We start from the raw sequence: 23,903 nt of genomic DNA on the forward strand, positions 1-23,903 counted from the left end.
CTGCCCCCAAGGAGCTGGGAGAAGGTGCAGAAGTGTTGGACTTCCTCACCTGGACTGGTGTTGATGTTGTCACAAACATTGGGACTGGTGGTTTGGTGTGCTGAGCCCTCTGTCGTGGGACTTGCCCTTATGAAGCTCGTTACTGCAAAGGAGAGGCTAAACTTGCATATAATTGTGCCTAAGAGTCTCCCCCTGAGTACCTCTTTGTTGCTCAGATATGGCTCTCTCTCTCTGTCTAACTGAGCCACCTTGGCAGGTGAACTCACTGCCCTCCCCGCTACGTGGGACCCGACTCCCAGGGGTGTAAATCTCCCTGGCAACACAGGATCTGACTCCCGGGGATGAATCTGGACCTGGCATCATGGGATTGAGAATATCTTCTTGACCAAAGAGGGGATGCAAAATGAGACGAAATAGGTTCAGTGGCTGAGAGATTTCAAATGGAGTCGAGAGGTCACTCTGGTGGACATTCTTATGCACTATATAGATAACACCTCTTAGGTTTTAATGTACTGGAATAGCTAGAAGTAAATACCTGAAACTACCAAACTCCAACCCAGTAGTCTGGACTCCTGAAGATGATTGTATAACAATGTAGATTACAAGGGGTGACAGTGTGATTGTGAAAACTTTGTGGCTCACACTCCCTTTATCTAGTGTATGGATGGATGAGTAGAAAAATGGGGACAAAAACTAAATGACAAATAGGGTGGGATGGGGGGGATGGTTTGGGTGTTCTTTTTTTACTTTTATTTTTCATTCTTATTCTGGTTCTTTCTGATGTAAGGAAAATGTTCATAAATAGATTGTGGTGATGAATGCATAACTATATGATTGCACTGTGAACAGTTGATTGTATACCATGGATGATTGTATGGTGTGTGAATATATTTCAATAAAACTGAATTAAAAAAATAATTAAAAAAAAAAAAGAACCAATCTGGAATTTGCACTTCCCAACAAAATGCTCATGAAACCTCCTGGTGATTGTGTACACATATATACATAGAGTGCTCACAATTCCAGTGCTACACAAATCTAGGCTTATCTAAGGGTGAACAGAGAAGAAGCCTTCTGCAGAGCACCAGGGTGGATAGCAATGCTCTAATACTCTTTTAGAAACACCATTAGGTTAACACTGGACACTCAAAAATAATGGACAAAAACCTGAGAAATCCCTGTAATGAGTATCTGATGCCCTGCCAGGAAAAAACGATCATTCTAACATAGTCCAGAATAGTGTATAAAGAAAACGAACAGTTCCTTCAATTTCTGAGTACAGATGTATTTTAAAGGGCAGAGTGGGATTTAATGAGATCATCATTAAAGGCTGGAATTGTCCGTTGAAATCAGAGGCCATTTTAGGGCAATTTCTGTTTTAGAACCAGTTGAAAGGCAAAGACAATAAGGCAATTGTTCTTAGATTTTAGTGCAGGAATCACATATGACCATTTGTGCAAATGGTCACTTTGTTAAACTCATGTTAGTTTTGATCATTTATTAAGGGATAGTTTGTTTTCTTTTTTTTTATTAGAGAAGTTTGGGTTTACAGAAGAATCATGCGTCAAATCAGTGTTCTACCTCACTGATTTCTGCATTTATATGTATTAATTCTTCATCTCGGTTCCTTCAGGTTTTATTTCTTTTTATGGTTTTTCTTCTTAAAGACAAAATTTTGTTCCTTATATTTAACTGTCCTTTTTCAAAAAAAATCCATTTAAGTCTATAAAACTTCTTCTGAGTACTACCTAGGATACATCCCATAGTTTTTAATATATTCTTTCCCAAAGAGTATGTAATGCTAGTATGGTTTCTTCATTAAAAGAAGGGTTAATTTTAACTAGTTATTTTCTTATAATGATTAAAATGTAACCCATTCTCATGGTAAAATATCTAACCAGTGGAGAACAGTATAAAGTGTAAAGGAAAATTAATTCTCCACTTCTTTACTCTGTTTGGAGGTAAGTAGTGCTGACAACGTCTTGTATCTTTTTTGCAAAACATACTTTATGCATATAAGAAAACTAAAAGAGGCATCCTTTCCTATTGTTAGCTGTCTAATGCTTTTCAAATACTGCTAGCATGATGGCAAAGAAGCAGTAAACAAGCAAACAAACAAATAATTGAGGACTGGTTTCTCAATATCTTTAGGTACGATTATTCAGCATATGTGAAAAGTATATGGTCATTGGCATACTCCCCAATGCATCAATACTAGTTTCAAATTTGGCCAAGTAGTATAATGGTGTAGCAAGATCTTCCTGAGAATGGAGTTCAAGGCCACAGAGAAAAATGGACAAGAGAATTTATCCCATGAAAACAGAAGAATTCAACTGGATATTTAGTAGGTCAGAAGTAAAGACTGTGAGAGGGACTGCTGGTTGTCTGCCAAAAATATATTTCCTTTTCTTTCTGTGCACACAGCTAGACTTCACTTTTCAGCCTCCTTTTCAGTTATAAGTGACAATGTGACAGAATTCCTGCCAGCACGGATGTAAGCAGAAGCAGTATACTCAGTTTATAGACCTAGACCATAAGAACTTCCTGGATGTGCTTTTCCATATTCTTTTCCAGTTCTTGCTGACTAGGATGGAGATGAACAGGGCTCTTGTATGGGATGGACCCTTTCCAATTGAGGACTCAGACCTTTCTTCATTTCTGTCTTGCGTTATTTTTATTATTGCTGTCTTATTCATCTTTCTGGAATTCCTGTTGGATAGATTTTTGGAGCATCTGGCTATATCCTACTTTTCTTAGCTTTTCTACTGTCCTTTCTAACACTATCATTTTAGGATAATTTCTTGGCTTATTCTTTCCCCAGTTCGTGTGATAACTGGTTCCCATGGCCTGCTTCTACAACAGTGATTGGTTAGGGTATAGGGTAAGTAGTCTTATGGGAATGGAATTGCTCTGTCTTCTTAAACAAAAGACCTAAAATCATAAGGTGGCAAATACTCCTTTTCTCTGATTCCCTTGCTTAAGTTAGGGGCTAGGGACTTAGACAAGATAGAGGGTCTGTCTTCTACTGCAGTAGATGTAGTAACTTCTACTGCACTATAACAAAATCACCTTATTGGTTTTTCCAGGGCTTTCTCCTCTTCCCATTTCACCCCCTCCAGTCATGGAACACCCTTGAATCAGTTTCTACCCTTTGCAGCAGTCTTTCTTGCATATATGACCTGCTTTCCCTTATGTCTTTTAGTATTCCTTTACTGACTCTGTTCCACCATGGGTACTGCATACATTTCCCAGCAGAATTGTAGACTTTTGGGGTACTTTTTGAAAATTTATCTTATCCATAACATTTTATAAATAACTTCTAGCCCACACTATAAAACTTTTCTAGTTTCCTATGCCGTCATGGCAAATTCTCCTTCTCTATTAAATAGAATCACTAGCATGAGAACTATAAGACTTCTTAGCTTTCATGGAGTAACCATTCACATTTTTATCTCCTTTGGGATTTTTAGAAGTTTCACGGTTGGCAACAATACCACTTTAAATTGTGAAACTCTACATACCACTTGCCACTACCCTCCTCCAGGTACTCATCAGGATATTTTGAAATTCCACTATTATGTCATCAAAACACCCATGTATTTATAGTCCCTTCCCATTTTGGTCTTTCAAAAAATTATAAAGAAAATATTTGCAAACCTCAGGGAAGTTATGATCATGACCCAAAACATAGATATAGCCCTTCCCTCCTATTGTTGAGTGGGGAACTGCAAGTGGGAGCTGGGGAGAAAGAATAGATTAGCATTTACACTGTTCAGATCACTTGGCTCCTGGGTGCCCAAGAAAAATTAGATTTAATGTCTGTGAGACAACTAAGTAAGGACCTTCATTTGTTGGTGTTTTCTTAGTTTGGAGTTGTCTTTTTACAGTTGGCTATAGCATCATTATTTAAAAAAACAGGGTTAAAATATGGAAAAGTAACTATGCAAAGATATTAAATCTGAAAAAGAATAGTTTCCTTCTCCTTAATTGTAAAATTGGGGGTTATAGCAAATGAAAATAGGCCAAGGAAATGAGTTATATCTCTATTTTACTAGTGCAAACAAGAAAAATGTCAGGAAAAGTGTTGAATCTGTTTGGGGTTTTTCGAAATCACCTGAAGTGGATGTGGCCTCTCTCTCTCTCTAAGCCCACGCTGCAGGTAAACTCACTGCCCTCCCCTCTAGGGAACATGACTCCCTGAAGTGTAAATCTACTTGGCAATGTGGGACATGACTCCCAGGGATGAGCCTGGACCCAGCATTTTAGGATTGAGAAAGCCTTCCTGACCAAAAGGGGGAAGAGAAATGAAACAAAATTAAGTTTCAGTGGCTGAGAGATTTCAAATGGAGTTGAGAGGTCACTCTGGAGAGCATTCTTATGTGCTATATAGATATCCTTTTTTAGTTTTTAGTATATTGGAATAGCTAGAAGGAAATACCTGAAACTGTGGAAATGCAACCCAGTAGCCTTGATTCTTGAAGATGATTGTATAACTATGTAGCTTACATGGTGTGACTGTGCGACTATGAAAACGTTGTGGCTCACACTCCTTCTATCCAGTATATGGACAGATGAGTAGAAAAGTGGGAACAAAAATTAAATGAATAATAGGGGAGTGGGGGGTGGGATGTCTTTGATGTTCTTCTTTACTTGTATTTTTATTCTTATTCTTATTTTTTTGGAGTAATGAAAATGTTCAAAAATGGATTTTGGTGATGAATGCACAACCATATGATGGTACTGTGAACAACTGATTATATGCTGTGGATGACTGTAGGGTATGTAAATGTATCTCAATAAAACTGAAATGAAAAAAAAATTACCTGAAGTGGCTAAGGTTGGGCATCCCCATGTTTAGCAGGTTCTAGGAGATTTTGATCTCCTAGGTTACATAGCCACAAGGAAAGACTGAGGTGCTGAGCTTCTGGCTCTTCCACCTGAGGCATCATCTTTATTTAAGATCTCAACAATGTATCTGAACAGGGAGAGGATAATGCAAAAAAAACTGAAATTCTTAGACAGACTGTTCAGAAGTTAAGTAACCTGCTAAGTCCTACAGCCTTGGACAAGGCTGCATCCTCTTTTTTTGAGGCTGATAGGCCTGCCCTGAAGAACTTCAGAAGATCATCTGGAAGACGGTTGGGTAGGAGTCTATAAAGAGTAGTCTTTTGGAGTAAATGTCCATGCATCCTTTCATTACACAGGAAAGAAAGAAAGTCCCAGGTTATGCTGCATCTGCAGGGTTTTCTTTACTCTATTTCTTGGCAAAAATAAAATAAAATAAAAAGCTGAAGATAATAAACTTAATCACATTCAGAGGTATCATTCACAAAACATGATTTAAAGCTACTAGAAAAACTGTTTATAAGATTTACAAATAATTAGTTAAAGGCAATCTTGCCTCACCCCATATAATTACTATTTATTTGACTAATTTTATGGTAAATAAAATATATCATGATTTCATTCCAAATATTCTTTCTGGCCTAAGTATGAGTAGTGGCTTTTCCCATATAATTAATGAAAATGGATTTCAGATTTATTAAATTTTACATTTAAACAATTTCCTAAGAAAATTAGCACAGCAAGACTATACTAATGTTGGCTATACAACATATAGGAGGAAATTAATCCCTGCTCTTAATTATCACATTAGGTTATAAACAAGCCACCTCGTCGTAGGTAGAGAGAAAATACAGGATGAAGTTAAGGGTTTTCACTGTCATAAAAACTTTTCATTGTAGAAACAACAAGATATCTGTAAAGTTTTGTAAAGGGTATCTTTTTCTCCCTCTCTGGATTTACTTCCTGGTTAGTGCACAAGAATGATAGCTAAGCAGAATATTAAATTTTACACCAGGTTCCACTCCAAATAGGCTTATGCAAAATTGTTATTTTAGAGTAAATTTACAGGAATAGCATTGATGGGGAAAATGATATACAAAAGAGTAAGGCTTTTGTCATACATTTCCAAGATGCCCTCCATGCATTTGTTTCAGTTTTGATTCCCATGAACAATGTGAGAGATTGATGGTTTCCATACACAATAAACACAAAAAACTTTTTTGAAACTTTTCATACAATATTTAGTTACTCTCTTTATTCTTTATTATTTTGTTTCTGCCTGATGTTTTTATAATAGTAGTAACATATTGTTTCATTGTAATTAAAAGAGTGAAAATAATCCATACTATAAAGTGGAGAAAATGAGGATTGTTCTTCTCTTTCAGTCATCCCATTACATGCTGTTTTGGGCCTATTAATGGTTCCCCATCCCATTAAGAAAACAAAAAACATAGCTCTAAAAAAACTTCATCCTAGTGTCTTGGATAGTCAAATGATATTTTCCCCCCAGGGCCATAAACCCTAATGTGCAAATGATATCTTTGATTTTCTCAACAAAGTTGCTTACTGACAGGACATCAGTCTGTACTTATGGAAGAATCTATATTCTTTAAAATCATATTTAACTACTAGATTTGGGCAACCAACCATATAATTGCCTGCTCTGATACAGAAGATATCATATCATAGAGTCTTCTCAGAGCTGGATTCATCAAATAACATCCTTGGTCTTTCTCTACAAAGGCTTTTCTAGGTGGTACTATTTATTACCCATAGGCTCCAAATGAGAAATGCTGTCTAAGCTATGTTAGTTAGTGATTGCAGTCAGATGTTGGTAACAGAAACCCAAAATATTGGGGTTAAACACAATGCAAGATTATTTTCTCTTGCTTAAGTCCAAAGATAGGAAGTTCAGGGCTGTTGCAAAGGTTACACGATGCCATCAGTCTCCCAAGCAGTTTCTACTTGTATGCACTGCCATACTTTTCAGGATGCTGAGATGATCTGTGACAATTCAATAAACTATTGTGTTCCAGGCAGGAAGGAGAGCGTGGGGAAGCAAGAAGAGGTGGCAACTATAGGAGGAAATCAAAATCTTTATACCACAAATGCCTAGCTAACTTATTACATCTCATCACCTACCCAAATGCAAGGGGTCTTGGTAATTTATGTATTTTAGCTGATTACATAGTCGCATCTAATATACAGAGTTTCTATCAATAAGGAGAAAGAGAAGAAAAGATACTGGGAAAACTCACTGCCAAAAAAGCCAAGGAGAGAGAGTGTTTCAAAATGCAAGAAATTTACAACAGTGCCAAGGACAGCTGAAAGTTAAAGTAAGATAAAATTTAGAAACATCCATTAATTTTAACAACAAAAAGGTTATTAGTGACCCGTGGCAAGGGAATGTTCAGTGAGGGATGTGACAGAAGTCAAAAGGAGTGAGTTAAGGGCTAAGAGGTGAACACATGAACACAATGACTCTTGAATAAACACAGACTTTAAAAACAATAATTTTGTAAACTGCCTTAGGAAGGGCTCGAGGGAATATTTTGAGGTGATGGAAATGTTTCTGGATTGTGTTGCTGTTTGCCTAAGTCTATAAAGTCATTTAAAAAAAAATCATTCAATTTTGCATTTACAATGCATTTACATACTTCTGGTATGTAAATTATGCCTCAATAAAGTTGAAAAAATAAAAATAATGATAATACCCTTTATAGAAATTTGGCTATGAAAGAAATGAAAAAGATTTGGCCAAATCCAAACACTTGATTTGTTTTGTTTTGTTTGGGCTGTTTTTGTTGGAAGCTAAGTTATTTCGAAGAAATGAGAACCGTGTTTCTCTTTATCATGGAATCTTAAAAAGAGAAATAACACAATGCAATCAAACATTACAAAAATATGTGGGATGAAATTTGGAAAACCCTTGCCTACTTGGTCTGCCACATCATCCTGATATGTGTTTTTCTAGAATTCTGGATACATACAAGAATATACAAAGCTGGGTCCAGGTAAGGTGGAACCTAAAGCTTATATAATTTGAAGTCCTTATTAAGAAAAAGATTACAAAACTATACATTTAGAATTAGGTTCAAAACTGTATGCATTTTAGAATGAGAAGAAAAATCACATCAAATTGCTACAGCCTTAACAGTTTAGCTTTATTCTTCTTGAGCTCTCTTTAGATAATTTTCTACAAACGCTTAATGAGAAATTCTTCCTGTCCAAACTGGTTCCCAGAACACATCACAACTCTGGGCACTCCGAGAAACCCAGGGACTTGTGCAAAGAGAGGCCCTGAAGCTTAAGCTTCACTATTCTCGTAGAAAATCTGCCCCTGGGTTTATGTAATACATGTAGCCCTTTTAAAGAACTGGAGGAAGAGTTTCCTGACAGAGGGAACAGTAAGTGATAGAGGAACAGTGAGAGAGGTAGAGATACTGGAAAGAGGTAGCACAGGCAAGAGTGATAGGAGATGGGTTTGAAAAGCGTTCCAGGAACCAGATCATGTCGCCATGGAGAGCTTTGTAGTACTAGAATAAAGAGTTTTGGATTTTATTCTCAGTAAGTGTGATGACCCAGTGAGAGTTTTTATTGCTTAGCTTTGTTTCTTTTAACTAGTGTCATGTTTTTTGTAAACAGTGCACAGTGTCAGTGTTTTTAGGGCTGACAGCTTAATTTAAAATATGTATACCTAAGTATCACCAGGTCTCATTTGCATTCTAAATTTAAGAAAAAATAGAATAAAGTAGAAATAAAAATGTATAATTTTATTCTTAGGATTAGCAGCTTTTAGCACATGAATTGGTCACAAATATGTTTTAACTTAAAATGTTCCATGCTCTATATCAAGCAAATAGACAATAATTGTCTGGCCTTTAATCACATTGCTTGGCAAATGACAGGCATGTCCTGTAAAAACTGTAATAAAAATCCTTTTATGAAAAACATATTTTTTAAAAAGATCTGTATTGGTGACATAGAAAAATAATGTTTGTGAAGCTCTTTCATGTGGAAATCGCAAATTCAGCCACGTGGGGGCTATCAAGTTAAATAACTGATCTGGAGTGACAATCAGAATACCAGATAACATTTTTTGCATGGCTAAGTGGTGCTGTTCAAACAATGATAACTATGTCACAACTTACTTCTACATCAACTATAAGAAGTATCCCAGTGAACCTTTTGGAATGTGTCCTAAGGAAATGTCAGAGAAGTGGAGAAAGGTTTATAGTCAAAGATATTTATCCTAGCATAATAAAGGAAAATCTGACAATATCTAAATATCCAATAATAAGGCAATAATCAATATATCATGATTTATCATGAAATGGTACCAAGATAATGTATGTTCAATAACAGCATTACTATAGCTATAGAATGAGAGAATGAAATCTTCTCTAACAGTGGTTTTTGTTTTCCCATTTGGCTATACCAAGCTGTCAAGCTTGATTCTTCAATAAGTTCATCTTCTAATTTCACAAGTCCAACTGTTGCCTTTTCCAAATGTTACTATTATTAACCTTAATTTCAGGAATACAAACACTATTCATTGATTTATTTTATTCAGGGTCTTTTGGGATACTTCCTAGGTTATTTTTGTCTCCATGTATTTCATCGTATCTTAAAAATTAGTAAGCTGAGTGAGCAATCACAAGGACTTCTTGTAAACTGTTAAAGCTAAGTATATTATATGTCCTGCCTTTCTGTCTGCATTCTTTTATTCATATTACCAAGGAGCATGTCAAGGCCACATATTTAATATTTATAAGTCTACTTCATTATTGTAAACAATTTTCTTTCAAAATCTCATTTTTCAAGGGAGGAGGTCTCACTTGTTACAAATTTTATCTCACATTTTTTTCCTAAAATATGTGAGTGCCATGACAGTCTCTGAATGTAATGTTTTACTTCTGCCAGTTCATTTGAATCTCATTTTATCTTCCTCTCCTTGTTTTAAATTAAAAGGAAACGCCAAACATTAGTTTCAGAAACCATCACTTTACACTCAACAATGTATAGATTTGTAGTAGAATGATAATTTATAGTTATAAATTTATAATGTTATTTATTACAGAATGCAAACTTACATACTTTCTTGGGTAGTATGCATTGACTGGTAGCAAAATTTGTGACCTTAAAAACAGAAATGATAAATTATAATTTTTTTCTCTGAAATGAATACTAAATTAAAAATTCAAAATCTGTGTAAACTGTAAATATATTATTGCTAAGTTTTCTTATACTAATACCATATGTCCTGAAATTAAACCTTAGAATGATAAAATCAATAGACTAAGGGTTATAATATTTTAATAGCAGTATCTATGAGAAGGGTCCTAAGAAGGAAAACAGAGCAATGAGACAAATTAGCATGATAACTTTCCTTCTTTTTCATGGTTTAGGCAGTACTTCAGAGAAAGAAAGACCGGGAAAGATGTAAGATCTCAGCTCCTTAGATACCTGTGCCATAAATGTATTCCTGGTCAGCTATAATTAGGCATCTGCACCAGAGAGAAGTCAAAAAGACTCTTGGCAGAGTATTTGATATGTGATGTATAATTTGGTTTTTCAACAACTGCCTAAATGACAATGCAAAGTAGTATTGTTATAATGGTTAAGACCACAGCCTTTGAAGCCAGGCTTCTTCAGTTCAAATCCTGTTTCTGCCATTCATTAGCTGTTTGAACTCTCTCTGCCTCAGTTTCTCATCTCTAAGATGAGGATGGCAATAATAATAATATCCACCTCATAGGGTTCACTCAATATTAGAGTTATTAACTTGTGTGAAACACTGAGAACTGTAGCCAACAATTAGTGTTCTCCAAATATTTGCTATTATTATTAGGATCCCTCTTTTTGTTTCCCATTCCTTTTTCTATTGCTTCAGGAACATTATCTAGGGCTCATGGTGTGCTGGTGAGAATTTCAGGAAACAAATAGGAAAAGAGAACAAAATAAACACCTGTAACCAGCCTTTAGAAGAAAATTCTGACATTTGCAAATTATTCTTACCATCTAATTCCAAAACTATTTAGGCAAAAGAATGGCATTTTTCTCATGTTGCTTTTGTTTTGTCTTGTTTTAAAAGCTTAGTTTTGGGTAAATCTCATCAGAATAAAGATGGAAGAATATAGATTTGGTTTAACTAGAAAAAAGCTAAAATGCTTGAATGTCTTCTTTTCCATTCATCATTCCAAAGTAAATTATGTCACAATACCCTTTTGTTCAATGCTCTTGACATTTCTCCGGCCTTTTTACATACTCTAAATTCAAAGCGCCAGAGATTATTTTAATAAAGGCATAACTACAACTGACAAATCATTTTAATTTCTATTACTAAAGGTTCCAGGGGCCAAAAATGTGAAATAATTTCTTATTTTATCTATTAACATGTCAGACCAACATAAATGATTTGTCTGGAGAGCTTTACTCAAAAATATTTTCTAAAAAAGGTGCAATGCTATTTCCATCTAACATGATGGAAAGGGAACATCTGTCACATCAACTAGTTTTTTAAACTGTATTTGTATGCATCCCTATGGAGTTTTTATGCTGGCATTTGAAGTTTCCCGGAATTTTTATGTGTATTGAAAGATGATATATTAAAATTTAGTAAAATTGTATCCCAATAAACTTAGTTGTATTTTTTTCATGTATGCCAATGTTTGTTTTTCACTCTGACCAAGTTTCACCATTGCCCATTTCTTATTATCTGCTTTGCCTTGACCAAACTTTAGTCAGGCTTCTCTCTTCCCCACAGGCCCCTGAACTCTTCTTGCTCTCAAGCTGCAGCAAGCATTAAAAAGTAGAACATGCCCTTTGTGATGGTTGGGTTCATGTTCAACTTGGCCAGGTGATGGTACCCAGGTGTCTGGTCAAGCAAGCACTGGCCTAACCATTACTGCAAGGACATTTGTGGCTGGTTAATAAACCAGAAGGTGGGTTTATTAAATCATCAGTCATTTGGCTGCAGCTGTGACTGATTACATCAACGAAGGGCATGTCTTCCACAGTGAGAGAATGCAGTTGGCTGGATTTACTCCAATCAGTTGAAGACTTTTAAGTGAGACAGATGGAGGACCTTCACTTCTTCTTCAGCTGACCAGCAAAGCGTTTCCTGAGGAGTTCATCAAAGTTGCCAGTTCGTTTCCTGGGGCGTTCATCGAATATCTTCATTGGAGTTGCCAGTTTGCTGCCTGCTCTACGGAATATGGACTCGTGTATACCCACAGTTGAGAGAGACACTTTTATAAATCTTATATTTATAGATATCTCTTGTTGATTCTGTTTCCCTAGAGAACCCTAGCTAATACACCCCCTTATCAGTTTATCCCAAGAGTCGACTGATCATGGCAATATACTTTTTCTGTCAGACACCGCTGATCATTTTCCCTCATTTGTCCAACTTCCCCTTACTTACTGCTTACCCCTTCCTGTAAAAGAAAAGCCTTGTTCTGTTTGATTCTGACATGCTTGCAAATTTCTGAGATCAGAAAAATTTCCTTATTACCTATAGTTTTTCTATAGGGAATTTCCCTGTTCCCTACAGTCTTTTTTCTTAATAAAATCCATCCTTATCTAAGTCCGGACTTGTTTTTATTTGGCAACTCTAATTGTAAAACTAATACAAAATCATGGTAAAATGTTTGAACATTGCAGGCACAATTATGAAAAAATCCTAAACTAAAAATCACCTTATACGGAAAGCAACATATTGGTAATAAATGTATTAATTTATTTCTGAATTAGTGTTCTTTGGGTTCATAGCATACATATAGACATTTTTCCTGTTTTTTTTAAACATTGGCATTATTCCACAAACATTTCTGTGCTATAAGTTATTTTTAGAAAACTTGATTATAAGGCTTCCATGATAATTTATCCTCTAGATTTTTGGGGACTCCAACCTTGTATGCCTTTTCACACTTCTTGACCATCTCCTTCTTTCACTTTCCTGGCTGGTGGCCAGGTCATTCCAGGTCATGCCTGCCCTGGTCACCAAGGTTCCCCAAAGTCTCTCTTATGCAGACTACTCCCAGGACTAGCTGTCCTTCCAGGCAAGTCTCAAGTGCTAAGTGAACATGCCTCCTGAGTGCTATCTTCTGTCTCTATAGCTCATTTTGAAGCAGTAGCAAATGCAACAACACATTGCTCCACAATGCTTTGGATATTAATTTATTTCTGTTTTATCCTCACCCTTACTGCACTGGGATGGAGCCTCACAAGTGAAATTTAAGCAACTTAATCCTTGCTTCAGTTCTGTTTTCTTGAGAAAATTGATTTTTCTTAATTTATTTAAACATTTCTCTTTCATTGCTTGCAGAATTTCTTCCCATTGTTTTGCTATTATAAATAGCATAATGATATACTGGCCATTATGTGCCTCAGTCTTTGACTGAATTTCTTTGTATTTCACAGGACAGATGAGAAATGCTTTTGTTAAGAATCTTAAATATTCATGGCAAATGGCTTTTCAGAAAGGTTATGCTTTTATATACCCTTAAAAGAAGTGAGAGGAAAACCCATTGCCAAAAATATATTTTAACTTTAAAATTCATCATTCTGATGATCCTAAATGCTATCTTTTAAAACTCTGTGGGTATTATTGTGGTTGAATATTTTCTTATGTGTTTACTGTTCATCCATAGTATTTTATAAATTGTCAGTTCATGTATGTTTCAATTATTTATATGAATGTCAGTTTTTGTTGCTATAAGTGTTCATTAATAATAATAGTATTCTTTAGTCATTCTGATAAAAATGTATTTTACACTTTTATATTTGTCCTTTAGTTTGTTTATGGTATTTTTAACAAAAGAATTAAATTTGACAATATTTACCAGTCTGTCACCTACCACTTCCTTCATGACTTGAAAATCGTTCCCCACGTAAAAATATATAGATATTCATGTTTCATGAGAAATACTGCTATAATTTTTATTTTTCTAAATATTCCAGCAATGTTTACTTACTAATACTTCCTTCCATTACAGCTCTCTTATGTTCTATATCAAGTCCTTCTCTTTTGTTCTAATTATTCATTTATTCATTAGTGGGCTGATACCATACAGTTTTAATTAAGACAGTTTTGATATATCATTATTAAGTTAAAACCTTATTAATCTATGTTTTATTATGAAGATAATACATGAACACATTAAAGAAAAATCAAATGCTACATAAATGACTAAAATAAAAAGTAAAAGTCTCTTCTTTTCTTTCCCATACTACACCCACCCACCCACCACCCATACCCACAAACCCACACACAATTAGAGTCATTCACAGTAATGGTTTTAGAGTTTAGTTCTTATAGTAGTTACACATAATTTTAACATAAATAGTTTTATTTAAGTATAAAATTGATACTATTTCTATTTTTTCTTCTCTAGAAGTAAGAGAAATGGATTACATTTATATTACTTCCCACCTGTCTTTATTTTTTTTTAGTTCTTCTGTGGTTGGGTTTTTTAATTTAACAATATATTTGAACTTGCCTTTCTTGATATCTCACCTCTAAAAAATAATTTCCCGCTATTAAAAGAGGAAATTAAAATTAACATTCCCTTCTTTATATCTCTCTTTCCCATGATACGTCCCAATTTTTGTTAGTCATGTATTTATGATATCACATTTATAACATGTGCTCTCTCTTCTCTATAATTCTTAAAGGCTTTCTCTATATGTTGTTATTAAACTATGCAAAGCAATGAACAGCACTTTTGATTCAACTGTCCAAATGTTTTATCATAGACTGTTTATCATAGATTTAAGTAGTGAAATTGATTAGACATTGAGTCATTAATATGCTGCTGCTAAAATGAAAAAATAATACTTCAAACAAATAATGGATTCTTTTAATTTATTTTTAACTTTCTTTAATTTTCTAGGCCATGCTCTGATGCCAATATTTTTTATATTCCATGTTGTCATCTTTCTTGGATACCTTTCTTGTTTTGTTGAAATGCCTTTTGGGCAATATTTTCATAGATGTTAAGTATCTCTGTTCTTAAATATCTGAAAGTATGTTTATTAGACATGAATGGATGATTAATGATATGATGGTATAAAATTCTAGTTTCAAAATATTTATTTTTATTAGAAATTTAAATACAGTCTTCCTTTTTCTTTGAGTAGCTTATGTTTTTGATAAGTTGCAGCCCTGTGATTCTCCTTTCTTGGAAGTAAACATTTATTTCCTTTCTATGAAATCTGTAGGATTTTAATTTTTAACCTTGATGATGACATTTTGATAAATTTAGTTCTTATTTTATTCATCCTACTAGGTAGTTAATGGACCCTTTAAATTTGAAATTTTGTGTCCTTCTTTAGTTTAAAGACTTTTAAAATTTTAGGTGATTAGCTCCTCCTTCTGGAATTACCTGAATTTGTACACCATGTCTTATACCTTTCCTTGACTTTATCTCAATTATTCTGAGAGATTTGCTAGACCTACAATTAAGCCATAAGTTGGGTACATTTTATAGTTGTCATTTCATTGAATTTTAAATTCCTGGCAATGTATTCTACATCTCAGATCCCTTTTGTTTTCATAGCACATTATTCTTGTTTCATGGGAGCAATATTTGTCGCAGTTGTCTCTCAGGACACGAATGGGCTTTAATTTATTTTCTCTTCTTTGAACTTTTTCCCTGGAAATTTTTTTGGTCTCTTAATTCTGTTATTTCATTTGTTCTTCTTTGTCCATCTCTTTCACACTTTGTGATTCCCTCAAATATCTGGTGATATGTGCTGGTCTATTAATATTCATAAATGAAGTACAACATTAATTGACATTGGTACATAGCACGGTGGGTTCCACTATGGTATGGGTGTGTTTCACCAACAGCACTCTCCCATAATTAAGGTCGACCCCTGATTTTGTGTGAATAAATAAGTTATACTCTATGGCAGGTATTGCCATTTTTGTGGACAGTGAGCAGGCAAGTATGTGTGACCAAAGCCTTCGTAATTGCCAAAGCAAAGAGAGTTTTACTCTGGGAATCAAAATTGCTAATATATTTCTCTCCTTTTTGTCCAGTATTTTTCTCTTTTTAGATTTTGAGAATTGTCTCACTTGAACTCTAATTCCTTCTCAAGCCACAATACCCTTACTATTAGCCCTATCTCAGCACAGATTATTTTACCCAGTGAAATTTCTTGGACTTCATTCTGAGAACAGAATGTTCTGTCACTGTAGCCAGCTATTCTGTTTATGGGCTGGAGACAGAGGGCCACAAATTTCCAGGTATTCTCAATAAAATTCCTAAAAATAATTATCTTGACAATTGACCCATAGCTCATATCAGCTTTTGATATTTGTTGAGTCTCATCTTAGTCTTCCCCTGGACTTCCTTGGGAAGATATGCTTACTTCAGGTGTTTACTTTTAGCTCTTTGCTATCAATCCGAACCCATCAGTCTATCTGCCAATAACCCTCTTTTCTGCAGATAGGAACTTTTCTTAATTGAAATTAATTTTATTATGGTTTCTTTACTTATATATGCACACATATTAACCAATATATACTATCTGTGATTTTAAGTGGACTTCAGGAGTGAGAGATGCTCAGCTTAGCAACCTGGAATTGGAAACGGATATGCATTTTAAAATTTCATATCCCCATGCATCGCTTTCTCAAAATATTCTTGGCTTTAATCATTAATTTCTTTTCTAGAGAGAAACTGGCAGCATTTCAACACCATGCTTCCACAACAGCCCATTGGGAATGTAAATAAACTTACAGTAAACCCACTTGTTAATTTAAGAGGAATTACAATCTCTAAAACATAAGATCCCCTACTCCAAAAAACCCTGATGTAAGTCTCCCTTTACTCAAGTCTTCAGGTCTGAGAGCAAAATTGTGTAGATATTTGATGAAGTTCACACATATTTTATACTGTTATTCCAAAGTATTATTTACTTTTGGTTAATTGTTATGGGTGGAGTATACTTTTCATATAGTGTGATATTATTTTTGCTAATATAATAACACTTATTTTGTGCTGTCAATAACAAAATGCATTTCTTCTTTTTTAATGTAATTTTTTTGAGATATATTCACATACCAGATAATCATCCAAAGTGTACAATCAATGGGTGGCAATATCACCATATAGTTGTGCATCCAGCACCATAATCAATTTTTGAACATTTTCATTACTCCAAAAAAAAAATAATAAGAATAAAAATAAAATTTAAAAGAACATCCAAAATATCCCATACTCCTTAACCCACCCTATTATTTATTTATTTATTGTCTTCATTTTCTTACTCATCTGTCCACACACTGGATAAAGGGAGTGTCAAGGTTTTCACAAAATTTTCACAATTACACAGTCACACCATAAAAGCTATATAGTTATACAATCATTTTCAAGAATCAAGGCTACTGGATTATCGCTTCAAATATTTCCTTCTAGCTATTTTGATACACTAAAAACTAAAAAGGGAGATCTACATAATGCCTAAGAACAACCTCCAGAATGACTTCTCAACTCTTTTTGAAATTTCTCAGCCACTGTAACTTTATTTTGTTTCATTTCTCTTCCTTCTTTGGGTTCTAGAAGGCTTTCTCAATCCCACAATTCCAGGGCCAGGGTCATCCTTGGGAGTCATGTCCCACATTGCCAGAGAGATTTACACCCCTGGGAGTCATGTCCCACATAGAGGGGAAGGCAGTGAGTTTACCTGCAGAGTTGGCTTAGTGAAGGAGACCACATCTGAGCAATAAAAGAGGTTTTCTGGGGGTGACTCTTAGGCATATATGGGTAGGTAGACTTAGCTTCTCCTTTGCAGGAATACATTTCATAAGGGCAAGCCCCAAGATCGAGGGCTTAGCCTGTTAAATTGGTAGTCCCCAATGCTTGTGAGAATAGCAGGAATTCCCCAGGTGGGGAAGTTTAAGTTCTGATATTTTTCAGTTGATTCTCTTAGTTTTGATGTAGATGATAATATTGCTTGCAAATAATGGTACTTTTCTTTACTGCTTTCCAATAGCTCTATCTCTTTTTGTTTTCCTACGTTATTCCATAGGCCAGTGCTAGCAGAATAATAGCAAGAAACATGGTAGCAATATCACCCTTGTCTAATTTCAGAATTAAATGCAAATTCAGTGTTTTGCAATATAGCTATTACAAAGGTGTTTTTTATCATGTTATGCAAGTATCCTTATATTTGTGATTTATTAATTTTAAGTAAATGCTAATATTTCCCTTTATCAAATGCCTCTTTGGTATATTGTTTCATTTCTGAATTTTTAAATCTTCTCCCACTACCTTGAACTCCTATTTGTAGTCTGATTATCTTCCAGCCTTCTATCAATTAGAGAATAGGATGTTACATTAGGAAAATAACATTCTAACTAAGGACTCTTTTGAATATGTTATTCTGTTTACCTGCCAGTTTGCTCTAAGAGCCATTTCCTACTTTTCTCCTGCTCACCTCTGTATCTCAGGGGTATGAGTCACACAAGTACATAGCCCATGCTGTCTTACCAATTAGCTTCTGACTGAGCTTGACCAATGGGAACCACTGGTAAGGTATTTGAGGGTGTATAGAAGAGATTCCAGGGTCTATTTCCTGCCTCTCTGCTTCAGATTGCTTTCTTGACCTTGGCTGCATCTCTTTTGTGGTTCTAGCTTCTAGCAGCTTCCTTCCCCCACTTAGATCTCAGCTCCTTCTAGAAGGCCCTACTCCTGTTCACTGGTAAAACCATCTCCTATCCTTGCTCCTCAGGCACTAACGTTCATTGCACAGTCCCCTACTTGCCCTTTCAGTTCTTCCAACACTTTTTGAACACAATATTTCCAATGTTAGGTTCTCACTATTTAACTGCCTAGCTTAAATTCTCTTTTCCTTCCTTATCCCTAACTAATATATATATTTTAATTAAAATTGCTATTTCATAATCAGATGTACAGGTGATGGGATAGAAATCATCCCAAAATCATAAGTATAAGAAAAATCAATTTGTAGGTTGAAAGTAAAGACATTAATATTTATTTCTGCTCCTCTTTATATCTAATAACGCCATCATTCAACTTAAAAAAGCACTTTAATATCTAGTAAATGAAATATCAGTATAAAAAGGGAGATTCACCAGTTCATATATATTGATTTGTGAACCTTAATTTGCAGCCTAGATGCATATAGTCAATTACTTCACATACACGAGCAAAGTCAGTGAGTTTAATTTTATTTATATTTGATAAATAATATATAATTAATGATACCAAAAGAACATTTTATGAGGCCATGAGTATTAGAAAAGCTTTCCTACTTTAAAAGCATATTTTTTATTCTCAGGATATATAAGTAAACACAGAAGAAGTATCATATGATAAAAGAGGAATAATTCTCAAACATATTGTTTTCTGGCTTTTTAATATATGAATCTATATTTTTAATATACTCTTCTTAGATTAGTCATTTTAACTTTTTAAAGAGCCCATTTTCATATCATGGGGGCAAGGCAAACTGACATTAACAAATGTGAGTATATTTTAAAATGAGATTCATCTGCTAATACTTTTGGAAGAATAACAGAAAGAAATTAATATGTAAGAATACATGGCTAGCTAGAGTATCAGCATTGATCTAAGTGAATTAATTTTATTATTTTTTTTTGTTTTCTGTGCCAGTGTAGGAGTACAAATAATTTGATTTTATATCCCTGTTCTAGTTTGCTAATGCTGCAGAATGCAAAACACCAGAGATGGATAGGCTTTTATAAAATGGGGGTTTATTTCACTACACAGTTACAGTCTTAAGGCCACAAAACGTCCAAGGTAACACATCAGTAATCGGGTACCTTCACTGGAGATGGCCAATGGCGTCCGGAAAACCTCTGTTAGCTGGGAAGGCACATGGCTGGCGTCTGGTTTCAAAATGGCTTTCTCCCGGGATGTTCCTCTCTAGCAAGCTTGCTCCTCTTAAAAACGTCACTCATAGCTGCACTCCGTTCAGTCTCTTTGAGTCAGCATGTTTTATATGGCTCCACTGATCAAGGCCCACCCTCAATGGGTGGGGTCACACCTCCATGGGAGTATCCCACCAAAGTCACCACCCACAGCTGGGTGGGGCACATTCCAAGCAAATCTAACCATCACCAAAACGTCTGCCCCACAAGACCACAAAGATAATGGCATTTGGGGAACACAATACATTCAAACCGGCACAATCCCTTTATTTATTAAAGTGGATTTGTTTTGAATCTGTGCTTTCCTTAAGATGTCGGCCTTTTATTTAAATAATCAAAGCCTTTTGTTAATGTAGCTAATGTGTCTAAGCCCAAGGCTCATTAAAATTAATGAAAATTATTCTTACAATGTACTTTATTGTCTCTAAGTTGAAGTAATTCAATGAGTTACTTCATTTCAGAAAACTCACTTTTACTTTAAGGTTCAACTTTGTGGGAATTAGAATTCATGACATTGTGTATAGTAATGAACTCAATATGTAAAATTACAATTGCCAGTACATTTTAAAATGGGAAAAGCATGTTACTTTTCATAATGCATAAAGGGAAATAAAATCTGAAATATTTCAGAAAAGTATCTGAAAGTTACTTTAAAGATTTTAAGATTGTCAGAGAAAACAATTGCTGCATTTTCTTAATGCATTGTTCTTTCTTTGATGATTAAAAAGAAAACAACATATTTTATTACTTTCCTCTCCTTTTCCACCCTTGTATATATAATTTTTGCCCATGAGTTCTATTTGAATCTGATAGGAATTCTATTCACAAATGTGACATGTAGTAGTGGAGAAAACCTAGGAATGATGACAGTCTTCCTTGAGAAGCACAATGGAGGGTAAAAGGAGGAAGGAGCCATGGAATAAGCTTTTAGGCACATTGTTACCCCTGGGATGAGAGGAAAGACACACCGATTTCACAATGCTGTGCTACTGTCAATCAACCCTTTACCCTCAGAACTCTGAGAGTTTAACGCCATTGCCTGTATCAGATGACACATCACGCTATTTGGAAATCTCTCTTTTCTGAACAATCTTTATTATGAGACTGTGGCATCACTGAGAATAAGGACTATGCATTCTATATCTCTATTCCATAGGATGGTGCCTGCCACATGATCAATATTTAATAAATGCTAGTTAAATGAAGAGATTAAATGCTCAGCTGAGCAATGCAGCATGGGGCAGGATGCTCAGTATGTCAGCATTATTATTATTCTTTTTTAAATTGGTTCCAGTGTGATTTTCTAGAGGCAGACATGGATAACTTTACTCCACCCCCCCCACACTCCCCACCTCAGCCTCCAAGTACATTTAAACATTTTCCTTAGCCTTTCTATTAAATTATATATTGAAAGATTTCACATTTAGAAGGATTAATCTGGCAACAATATTATATCTTTTCACAGACTAAGGAAACAGAAGTTTACAGGGTATCAGAAAATAACAAAGAGATTTCTTATGTATCATTGAATATATGATCCTTGCTAAACTTGCACTAATTTCTGTATTTACTACAGGAAATCTCATACATAGTCTTTTCCCTCGAAAACATGCCTACAGAGGAAGCCTAACCAGAGATTGGATACACTCTTTTTCAACACTCATTGTCAATATTATAAATTAATGACTAAGAAATCCTCATAAAGTTTACTTAAATGTTGGCTTGAATAACTCAGGACCTCCATCTCACTAAACACAACCAAAAAATCTGGACAAGGAGAAAAATAATGAATAGAAAGCTAATAAAATGATGAGGAAATAGAGAGCCAATATCTTGGAGAAGAAGAAATCCAGGGAGGTGAAAGTGGTACTTGCAGTACTTGATGCCATCTTTTGCAGGTGGGTGAGAGGCCAAGCAATGCTTGAGATAGGCTTCAAGGCTAGGTGCTCAAAGGGTGAATCCAAGGTCCTGTGAAGATGGAGAGGAGTCTTGTAAACTACGCCTCATTTGAGATAGTCTTTGAGAGCCTGTATACTGGAGTAAGTTTGAGGCAGAAAGAAATCAGCACTTGTATGGACTGAAGCCCAGTTTCAGGTTATCTGGGCCCTAGAAAATGTCAAACCCTGAGATTGAATTATGGTGATCTTGGATTAAGAGTGCCTCCAAACACTTTGCAGTAGGCAAGAGAGAGAGAGAGAAAGAGAGAGAGAGGGAGAGAGATAGAGATGAGATAGAGATAGAGATAGAGAGAGATAGAGATAGAGAGAAACTCCTTGGCAGTTGTTAACATAAATCCATAAATCTAAGCATTAACTTTATGTCCAGAACAAAATAAAATGTCTAAAGAAGTATACAGACAAATGATCAGTCCACAATCAAAATTAAGCCAACAAATGAGACAAGACAATCAAAACAACCCCACAAGTAATACAGATATTATCATTGAGAGACATAGATTGTAAATCAGCTGTGTTAACTATGACCATGGAGGTAAGTGCTGAACTTAAAATATTCAGCAAGAAAACAGGAAAGTATAAAACAAAGCAATATTAATTGCCAAAAGGACCAACCAGAAATTCTAGAACTGAAAGATAAAATGGCAAAAATTAAGAATTTAGAGGGTGGATTTTACAGCTCATTTAATATAACTGGAAAAAAAAAACCTTGTGTTTTGGAGAACAGGTCAGAGGAAACCACCCAGAATGAATCATGAAGAGGAACCAGTAAAAAAATACAAAAGAAAGGCTGAGAGTCAGAGGATACAATGGAAAGGTCTAAAATATGTTTAACTGGAGTTCAGAAGGAAAGAGAAAATGGGGCAAAAAAAAAAAAGCTACAAATTTTCCAAAACTAATAGAACACATCAATCCACATATTCAAGAAATGAAGTTATTGTAGTGAAAATAGCCTACATTTCTAATATTTTCTGAGAGAAGGGTAAAATAAACAAATATCAGACTTTGGTAAGTGAATGATGCAAACTGTAATTTTTAAGGAAAAATGAATAGAAAAATTAAATAATATAAAACTAAAAATCCATAAAGAGAGAAAAAGGAATAATAAAAATACTTCATGCAGAAGAATGCAAGAAAGAAGAGAAAATAACTCATAAAACAAATAGGGCAATAACAATGCAAATAAGTTAGTATTTATAACCTTGAATATATTAGTTTATTAAAGAAACTGAATGGTTAAACCAGTTAAAAGAAAAATTTTTAAATCAACCATATACTATTTACAAGAGAATTATCTGAAATAACAGGATACAGAAAGCTTGAAAAAGTATGGAAAAGTATAGAAACTAGAGTATGGGAAAAGGTATAGTAAAAGAGTTCATAATATACCTCCCTGATTTGATAATCAAATATATAAAACACATAAAATACAAAATATTTGAACAGTTTCAACAAATTTGGTGCAAAGGATATATACAGAAACTATCCAACAAATGTATCACATGCATTTTTCCTCAGGCTCACAGAAATCATTTCAAATTATTGACCATATACTGGGCTGTAATATAGGTTTAAACAAATTTTGAAGAATTGAAATAATATAAATTATATATGTATATACAACAAAATGACAGATTAATCCAGTGACTAATAAAAAAGAGAATGCATCCTGACCAAGTGGGTTTATCCCAGGGATGCAAGATTTCTTTTATGTTAAATATGTCAATCATTTTAATTCACAAAATGAACAGAAACAAAAAGAAAAAATCATATAATGTCAATGCAGAATATGTATTTCACAAAACTTACCATACATTGTTGCTAAAATTATTAATCTAGAAAAGGATTTCTTCCTAGAGCAAACTTCATAGTTAATAGTGAAATATCAGAAGATTTTTACTTGAGAACAGAAACAAGACAAATATGCCTGCTAGTAACACTGTCATATTTTCTATTAAACATTTTAAAAACTGTCACAGCCAAGGTAGTAAGGCAAAATTACATATATATATATACTTATATAAACAAATAAGGCTCCCAAAAAAGAAATAAAATGTTTTTTTTACTGCCATTAATAATAATAGGTTTCACACACAATTTAAAAAGAACAAACAGACAAAGTGTTTAAAATCAATAAGTAAATTTCTCAAACTTGTGGGATACAAGGTCAATATAGA

The sequence above is a fragment of the Choloepus didactylus genome, chromosome X, assembly GCF_015220235.1.
Source record: "Choloepus didactylus isolate mChoDid1 chromosome X, mChoDid1.pri, whole genome shotgun sequence".
NCBI classification, from domain to species: domain Eukaryota; kingdom Metazoa; phylum Chordata; class Mammalia; order Pilosa; family Megalonychidae; genus Choloepus; species Choloepus didactylus.